The following is an 8,469-nucleotide window of genomic DNA, read 5'->3' on the forward strand; positions in this document are numbered from 1 at the left end:
CCTATAATTAATGTGTTATCTGAGTGACCATAGAGGCGAAGCGGGAGTGAAAGAAGGAGGATCATCTACATTTGGACCAGATATATTTGCGATACATAACTTAACATTTTTAATAGATAATGTAATTATTATAAATCTGCCTTCTGGATCTATGATTGTATTATCTATGTCAAAATTTAACCTTCTATTAATAAGAGTTGCTACTCCTCTCTGCCTGGAATTATAACAAGCTGAATACACGTGTGGAAACTGGGTTGTTGAGAGAAGATCTATTGTTGAGTCTGATAAATGAGTCTCTTGGAGTAATATTATATCTGCTTTCATTTCTTGCAAACGATTAAAAATTTTAACCTCTTTTCCCTTGTGCCAGCTCCACGCACATTCCAAGTGACAAATGTGAGTTCATTCATGAACCAACCACAGAAATGAGGGCTATATGCATATTACTGAAGCATGTGTGCGTGCATCCCACTGCTTCTCCGCGTGCATGTGTATGTGCCCGCTGGTTGTGACAGGGATGTATGTGCGCTTGTGCTGTTCTGTGTGTGTTCCTGTGACTCATGAAAAGTGCTGATGTGTATATAATATAATGACAAGTGTTACCGTTAACCGTTAAAGGGTCGGAGAGAAGAAGTGTAAAGAGTGAAAAGAGCGACAGTGCCAAATGAAAAAAGTAATTTAAAAAACGCATCTGTGCTGAGAGCAGTGTAGTGGAGACGGGCAGTGGATTTACTGTTAACTAAATTATCTTTTATGGCAGTTTTATTGATATAACATGATCTAGTGAGAAAACAGGAAAATTAAAGCACATACCAAGTCAGTAGAGTCACGGAGTGATGTCCGGGTCGAGGTACAGCTGTCCATTAATAAATAATTTATCCACCGCGATACATCCAATAATTAAAATACATAACAAACACCACACACACACACTTGTTCAAGTACAAAAATAACATAACAGAAAGCTAAACAATGGCATTGTGACTACATTTCCTCTCTCCAAACTAAGAACTTACATTATCTCACCACTCTTAAGACAATGTAAAAAAAAAACATTACAGAAGTAATTTCAGTTTTTTTAAAGCTTGTGGCACTAAAGAAGGATTGGCTGGAAAGACAATAAGCTCGATCTTGGACAGATTTAGCTGAAGGTGGCGATCCTTCATCCATGCGGAGATATCAGCAACATGGTGATATTCACATTGAGACAGTCGTGTCGAGTGAGGAGGTGTATAATGAAAAGAGAAGAAGGCCAAGCACCAAGCCCTGAGTGCCCCCATTGTCAGCCAAGTGATCTAGACCAGGGATCAGAAACCTTTACTACTCAAAGAGCCATTTGGAACCTTTAACCACAGTAAAGAAAACACTGGGAGCCACTAATCCTTTTTGACATTTAAAATTAAATAAAAATTAATTTCTATCTCAAGATTAAGTTGACTTACACCTGCCAATGCAGCTGTATTTAGGATGGATGGGGGCTTAGGGAAGTGACAGGAAAGGATAATGTAGTTTTTTTCCCCTCTCTGATCTCACAGAATCGTTTCCCTGACGACGTTTGCGGTGATTGCAGAATGTAAATACTCTGAATTTATCATGTGAGCTTCTTTGAACTCTCTCAAACTGGGGAAGTGAGACAGTGAACCTTTCTGTTAATCTCTGGCAAGCACTGTTAGCTTGCGCTCGAATACCAAAACATCCTCCAACATGCAGAGCTGTGCGTCCTTTCCCCTGAAGAGCTGTGTTCAATATGTTCAGGCACGCTGTCATGTCTACCATGAAGTAGCTTTTCCAGCCACTCTGGCTGTTCCAACTCAGGAAGTATGAGCCCTTTGCTACTCAGGAAAGTTTTCACTTCTTTCAGACACGTGGCAAAGTGTGAAAATACATTTTAATTGAATACACATTAATTATTTTCAAAAGCCAGGGAGCTGCATCAGATGGATGAAAGAGCTGCATGCGGCTCCGGAGCCACGGGTTGCCAACCTCAGATCTAAACACTCTCCTCTCACCAAGATACTTTGAAGGATCTTCCTGTGAGGTAGGACATAAACCACAAGAGGACAGATCCTGAGATGCCAAGCTCCAAGAGTGTGAAGAGGAGGATCTGATGGTTGATCGTGTCAAAGGCAGCAGACAGGTCCAGCAGTATAAGGACTGAGGATTGACCAGCGGATCTGGCAACCCGTAGTAAATCAGTAACTGACAGGAGAGCAGTTTCAGTAGCAGCCTTGCCTATAGGCGAATCTTTGTTTACATCTTTTTGCGCATGCGCGTGTGGTTGGGTGGCAAGAAGACCTGTTGAGATGGCGGAACCTGCTAGCATAAACAAGAAAGTAAGCGGGCGAAATCCAAATTATATAAGTACGCTAAGCTCCGAAGACCAGAGGAGGTTTAGAGAGAAACTAAAAATTTGTGTTGCAGACAAAATCGAACAAATACAAAGCCCATATGAAGTCTGGGATGACGAAAAATACTGGTCTGACTCACCTGCATCTTGGCCACAGATGTGCTGGGGAGATATTTATTCTTATTTAGTTGAAAGCCCTGGACCCTTCACCCACGAGAAGTTAAAAGCTTTTAAAAGCCTCGAAGCTTATAACTATTTTGTTTCAAGAAAGGTTGGGCCAATCTTTTCGGTGAAACAAAAATCAGTGGTCGTGCTCAAAGCGGAGGTCAGACCCGGCCAAGCAGAGTCACAGCGTGATTCGCATCTTCCGTGGGTGATCGCCCAAGAAAACGGTGAAATAATCACATGTCACTGCGACTGCAAAGCCGGGTAAGGCTTTATTTATCAGTGCCTTTGAATTTTTCATTTTAAATCTAATGACTGTTTTTCAATTTTATTGGTCCTGTTAACTATAATTTAAATGGCGTTTGGTCTATCGTGAAAAACGATCATAACATCTTACAAAATTTTTCTTTCAAATCCAGTCTAGGAGAAACATGCAGTCATGTAGCAGCTTTAATGTTTAAAGTAGAAACAGCGGTCAGGATAGGACTTACAACAGCTGCGTGTACCAGTGAGACTTGCAGGTATGCAGCTTCTTGCCACCCAATACCGTGATGCAATGCGGCAAAAGGTAAACACTGACGTCACGAAAGATTCGCCTATAGCCAGACTGATACGGATCTAACAGGTTGTTGTCTTGGAGGAACTGTGAGACCTGACTGAAGATGACACGCTTTAGTAGTTCAGACATGAATGAAAGCAGTGAGACCGGCTGGTAGTTTTCAACCTGGACTGGGTTGAGTGTGGGTTTCTTCAGCAGCGGGGGAACCCGAGCTTGCTTGAAGACAGAGGAAAAGACACCGGATTTAAGAGAGGAGGTGATAATATGGGTTACTGCAGGTTTGATTGTAGGTAAAATGCTCTGCAGGATGTCAGAGGGAACAGGATCAAGAGGACAGGTCGTGGGTTTTGAGTTGACTAGAAGTTTAGAGACTTCGTCCTCATTTAGAGAGCGGAAGGAGCAGAGTGAGGCACCAGTAGCTGGTTTGGTAAGGCTGAGTTGGTCAGGCTCAGTGAATTGGTTACTGATGGTAGCAACCTTTTCAGTGAAGTAGGAAGCAGGGGCGGACTGGCCATCTGTGAGTTCTGGAGAATCACAGAACGGCCGGTGCTATAGGACGGCTGGCGGCCGGTCCGGCCGTCACATACAGTATGTAATTTGCATCAGCTGTTATGTAACGGCCGGCCGCCAGCTGTCACAGCAGCTGATGGCCGGCCGCAGACGTTACCAGTGCTACAATCTGCTGTTTCACATCTCAGACCTGTAGGTGGCAGCAATGCGCTTTAAAGTTGAATGTCATCCGCCAATGCGCACAAATTGCACAGCAGAAGAAGAAAATCTAAAACGAAGAGTAAGATAAAATCGAGTATGGAAAGTACTACGAATAAAAAACGGAAAGAAAAAGGTGGAGCAGAAAAAGCAAGGGATAAGAAAAAGCGTAATTTAGATGATGAAGCTGCAAAATGCCACAAACTAACAGATATGTTCAGGAGCAGCAGCAGCAGCAGCAGCGCCAGCGGCACAGAGCCAGCCAGAGCTAGCAGCAGCGCCACGGCAGCACCTGTTCATAATAATGAGGGACAGAGAGTCGAGCTTGTGGAAGTTCCACAGACAGACACAGGGCAAGTAAGTATGGAACATAAGAAAGTAAGAGAGAGTGACATGCTTGTGCTGACATGAAATAAAAACATTACTGTAGGAGTTGAAATAGCTAAACTTGAAACAGTTATGCTGTTAAATGCCACATGTAGGATTATTATTGAAAAATAGTAAATAAAAGAGAAATAAAAAAAGACAGTAGGCAGTAGATAGTGCTTTCAGTTTTTACTTCTACGTTTTATGTTTTAAAAATTGCAGTAACATACAGTTACTTCTCAAAAACTAGACTTTGAATAAAAAGGTTATATTTTTAATCTGGTGTTTTTCATTGAAATGGTATATTTGTGCAGTAAGATAATTTAAGTTACTGCTTTAATAAAGATTATTAATTGATTAAGTTTAAAAAGGGAAATAGCGTGAATATATTATTTTGTCTTTGGACAACATTATATTGTATGGTGTTCTGTGTTAAATACATAAAACATTTTTTTAAATGATTTTAATTTTTTTAATAACTTTTTAAAAGTCTATTCATCATTTGTTTATTCAGGTCGAGCATAGACCAAGGCCCAGAGACCCCCCCAGCTCCACTTTAAACTGCTTTGAGCGCCCCAAGCCTGATAATCACAGTCTGGATGTTTTTTTTTTCCTTCCATCCACAGAGAAATACCAAGCAGCTTTTGGTACAGAGGCTTTTTAAACACAAAGATGGCACAGACCGAAAGTGGCTGACATACTGTGAGGCAAACCATACACTTTATTGTGTGGTATGTTTAGCATTTGCAAAACCAAATGTAAACAATCCATTTATAAGTGGTATGCAGGACTGGAATCATATCAGTCAGAGAGTTGAGGAGCATGAGCGAAGCAGCATGCACAGAGGTTGTGCTGAGGCATATTTTTTGAGGGCATCCAAGTCAGATATAGCCAGCTTAATACATGGCCCCCAAATTGTGGCTCACAGAGATCAAGTTAGGAAGAAACGACAAGTGCTGGAACGTGTAGTTGATGTGGTGAAGTTCATTGGAAAGAGAGGACTGAGTTATCGAGGACAGCAGTCGGAGGCAGCATACACTCTTGATGACCACAACATCGACCATGGCAACTTTTTAGAGCTCATCACTCTTCTAGGGAAATACGATGTATGCCTGAAGGAACATCTCACTGAGTGCATAGCAAAAAGTAAACAGATGCATCAGTCACAGACCAGGGGTCGTGGTGCTGCTGTAACATTTTTATCCAAAAACACTGTGAACACAGTCATCTCCACAGTACAGTTGCTAATTCAGGAGACCATAGCAAAAGAGGTTGCTGAAAGCAAGATGTTTTCTGTTCAGATAGATACAACCCAGGACATCACATCCCATGAGCAGTGCTCTGTAATTTTGAGATATGTTACAGATGCAATTCAGGAACGGCTTCTTGCAGTGGTCAAGTGTGAGGCATCCACTGGCCAATATTTTGTTCAGATGCTAACAAATGTGATGGAACGCTTTAATCTGGACATCAGTAACTGTGTCAGCAATGCTACCGATGGTGCATCAAACATGCAGGGCCAGTACAGAGGCTTCTCTACCCTCCTCTCACTCAAAGCCCCTAACCAAATACATGTTTGGTGTTATGCTCATGTGCTAAACCTGGTCCTGGCTGATACAACTGAAGTGGCCATATCTAGTGGGTCCCTCTTCTCACTCATGAATGACATTGCTGTGTTTATTCGTGAGTCTTATCAAAGGATGAACGTGTGGGAACAAAGAAGTCAGGAAACCCGACACAGGCGTCTTTCTGTTATTGGAGAGACAAGATGGTGGGCCAAAGATGTAGCCTTGAAGAGAATCTTTGGTTCATTTGGAAAACCAGAACAAGCTTTGTATGTAGATGTCCTCATGACACTCAGCATCTTCCAAGGTCAACCCAACTTAAAAACTGCAGTGCGTGTCAAAGCTAGGGGATTCTTAGAGGCGTTGATGAAGTATGACACAGTGTTAACTGCCCAGCTTTTCATGCGGATTTTTGAGGTCACAACACCACTGTCAAAATATCTACAGTCAAGTAGACTAGATATCTTAAGTGCCCACAGGATGGTCATGGCAACTCAAGATTCTGTTAAGAACATGGCAAGAGATTTTGAGTCCATTAAGCAAGCTGCTGATACCTTCATCCAATGGGTAAATGCACAACTCATGGAGGAAGAGGACTGTGAGCTTGAGTTGGAGGCAGCACATCCACAGAAGAGGAAGAGGAAAAGGAAGATGATGGCTGGTGAAACGGCAAGTGTTGAGACTTTCACAGATGCAGACAGACAGTATGAAGTTGAGGTCCATAACCAGATTATGGATACAATCACAGAGAGCATCCACAGGCGTTTTTTGACCCATGGTACACTCTATGCTGACTTGGCCCTTCTTGATCCAAGAAACTTTGCTGAGGTATCATTGAACACTCTGCCTGATTCTGCATTTCAAGAACTGAGCAAATGTTTGCTCAGATTTAACAGTGGAGCAACAGCTGTCAATTTGCAGTCTGAGTTAAAATGTTTGGCAGCTCAGTGGCCACGACTTAAAATGTCTGCTCTTGAAGAGTACAAAGTGAGGATGGTAGAGGATAACTGTAATGATGATGAAGACACAGATGTACTAAATAAACAGTGCAAATCTTGTAAGGATTGCCCAGTTTGCTGCTACCAAATTCTGAAACGCTACAACCTCTTCACAGATGCCTATCATATCCTAGGCTGGGCATACAAGTTCCTCCTTACTCTGCCTGTGACACAGGTAGCCTGTGAGAGAACCTTCTCTGTTCTCAAACACATCAAAAGTCGCATAAGGAGCACGCAGTCACAAGAGCACCTGGAAGCATTCATGCTTATGAGCACAGAAAAAGACATCCTCATGTCTCTTGACAATGACTTGGTCATTGACAGAGTTGCAGAAAAAAGTGACCTGTTAAAGAAACTCTTAATCCCCCAACATTGAGGAAAACGCCACAGATCCTAGCTGGGTTTTTTAAGGTAAGTATTTAAATGTAATTTAAAAAAAATTAAATAGTAACAGATACTTTACAGACTAATTGTTTGTGATTTATGATAAACCAAAGATTATGTGTTGTGTGTTTTAGTTACCTGTTTTTTGGCTGAGTCTGAGAAACTAGAGAGAAACTACATCTTCTTTTCATTGTAAGTATATTACAGATACTTTACAAAATAATAGTTTGTGATTTATAATAAACCAAAGATTATGTGTTGTGTATTTTAGAGACCTGTTTTATTTTGGCTCAGTCAGACGGAGAAGAAACTACAGCATCTTCTTATTGTGAGTATTCAAGTTCAAACCCTATACAGTGCTCATAACACAACACCTTATGCATTAACTAAGGCCATCGCTATTGGTATAATTTAGACAGTACAGTATCTGTGCCAGGTGGTGGCGTTGAGTTTGCGTATCAATTTTGGGCCGGGCTGAGTCAAAGTCCAGGGCTGCTTTTTTGTCCCAGTCCGTCCCTGGTAGGAAGCAAACATTTCTGCAGTCAGCACAGTGGGAGGCTGAGCAGGTGGTGGAGATAGAAGAGAGTTAAACACCATGAACATGTCGTGTGTTGGGAGCATTGCGGATCTTGTTCTGATAAAAGGCTATCTTGGCCGCCTTTAGGCTGGATGTGAAAATTTCAAGTTTTTGCTGGTACTCAGACAGTGTGCTCTTTTGATTTGCGCCACTTTCTTTCTGCAGCCCTGAGTCCGGCTCTGTGATCCCTTAGAACCTCTGTGAGACATGGACTGGGAGGGTTTTGTCTGGCTGGTTTTGACACCAGAGGACAGAGTTTGTCCACCAGAGGACAGAATTTGTCCAGAGAGGAGGCGAGAGAGGAGCAGAGTGTTTCTGTAGCCTCATTAACAGACAGTAAGGAGAAGTCTGACTGGGAAGGGAGGGTAGAGTAAACCTCATCAGACAGCTGTGTAGGTCTGAGGGATCTCAAGTTTCTGTGGTAGGACACCAATTTTGGAGCTGCTTGAGTGACATGAGGAAGGAAGACAGAGAATTTAACCAGGAAGTGGTCTGAGAGATGCAGCGGGGTGACGGACAGGTTGGCTGTGGAGCAGTTTCTGGTCAGCGTCAAGTCAAGAGTATTACCAGCTTTGTGTGTTGGAGGAGTCTGAACCAGTTTGAGATTGAAAGAGTAGATGAGAGCCAGAAAGTCAGTTGCTGTGGTTTGTCAATGTGAATGTTCATGTCTCCCATGACAATTAGTGGTGTGCCCTCATCAGGAATGTCAGAGAGAATCATGTCCATTTCAGAGACAAACTCATCTATACTGCCACCCGGAGGCAGTAAATGACCAGAATGTCTGCAGTGATGGGTGTAGA

The 8,469-nt window shown here is 42.3% G+C and overlaps 1 long non-coding RNA gene across 1 annotated transcript; it reads left to right on the forward strand.

Annotated features, from left to right (window-relative positions):
* The first annotated feature begins 6,995 nt into the window (after positions 1-6,995).
* Positions 6,996-7,450, forward strand: LOC121646889. Its single transcript, XR_006011727.1, has 3 exons — positions 6,996-7,119; positions 7,227-7,284; positions 7,364-7,450. It is a non-coding gene; the product is annotated as an uncharacterized LOC121646889 (long non-coding RNA).
* Positions 7,451-8,469: the final 1,019 nt, after the last annotated feature.

Source organism: Melanotaenia boesemani, chromosome 10 (assembly GCF_017639745.1).
Source record: "Melanotaenia boesemani isolate fMelBoe1 chromosome 10, fMelBoe1.pri, whole genome shotgun sequence".
Classification (NCBI taxonomy): domain Eukaryota; kingdom Metazoa; phylum Chordata; class Actinopteri; order Atheriniformes; family Melanotaeniidae; genus Melanotaenia; species Melanotaenia boesemani.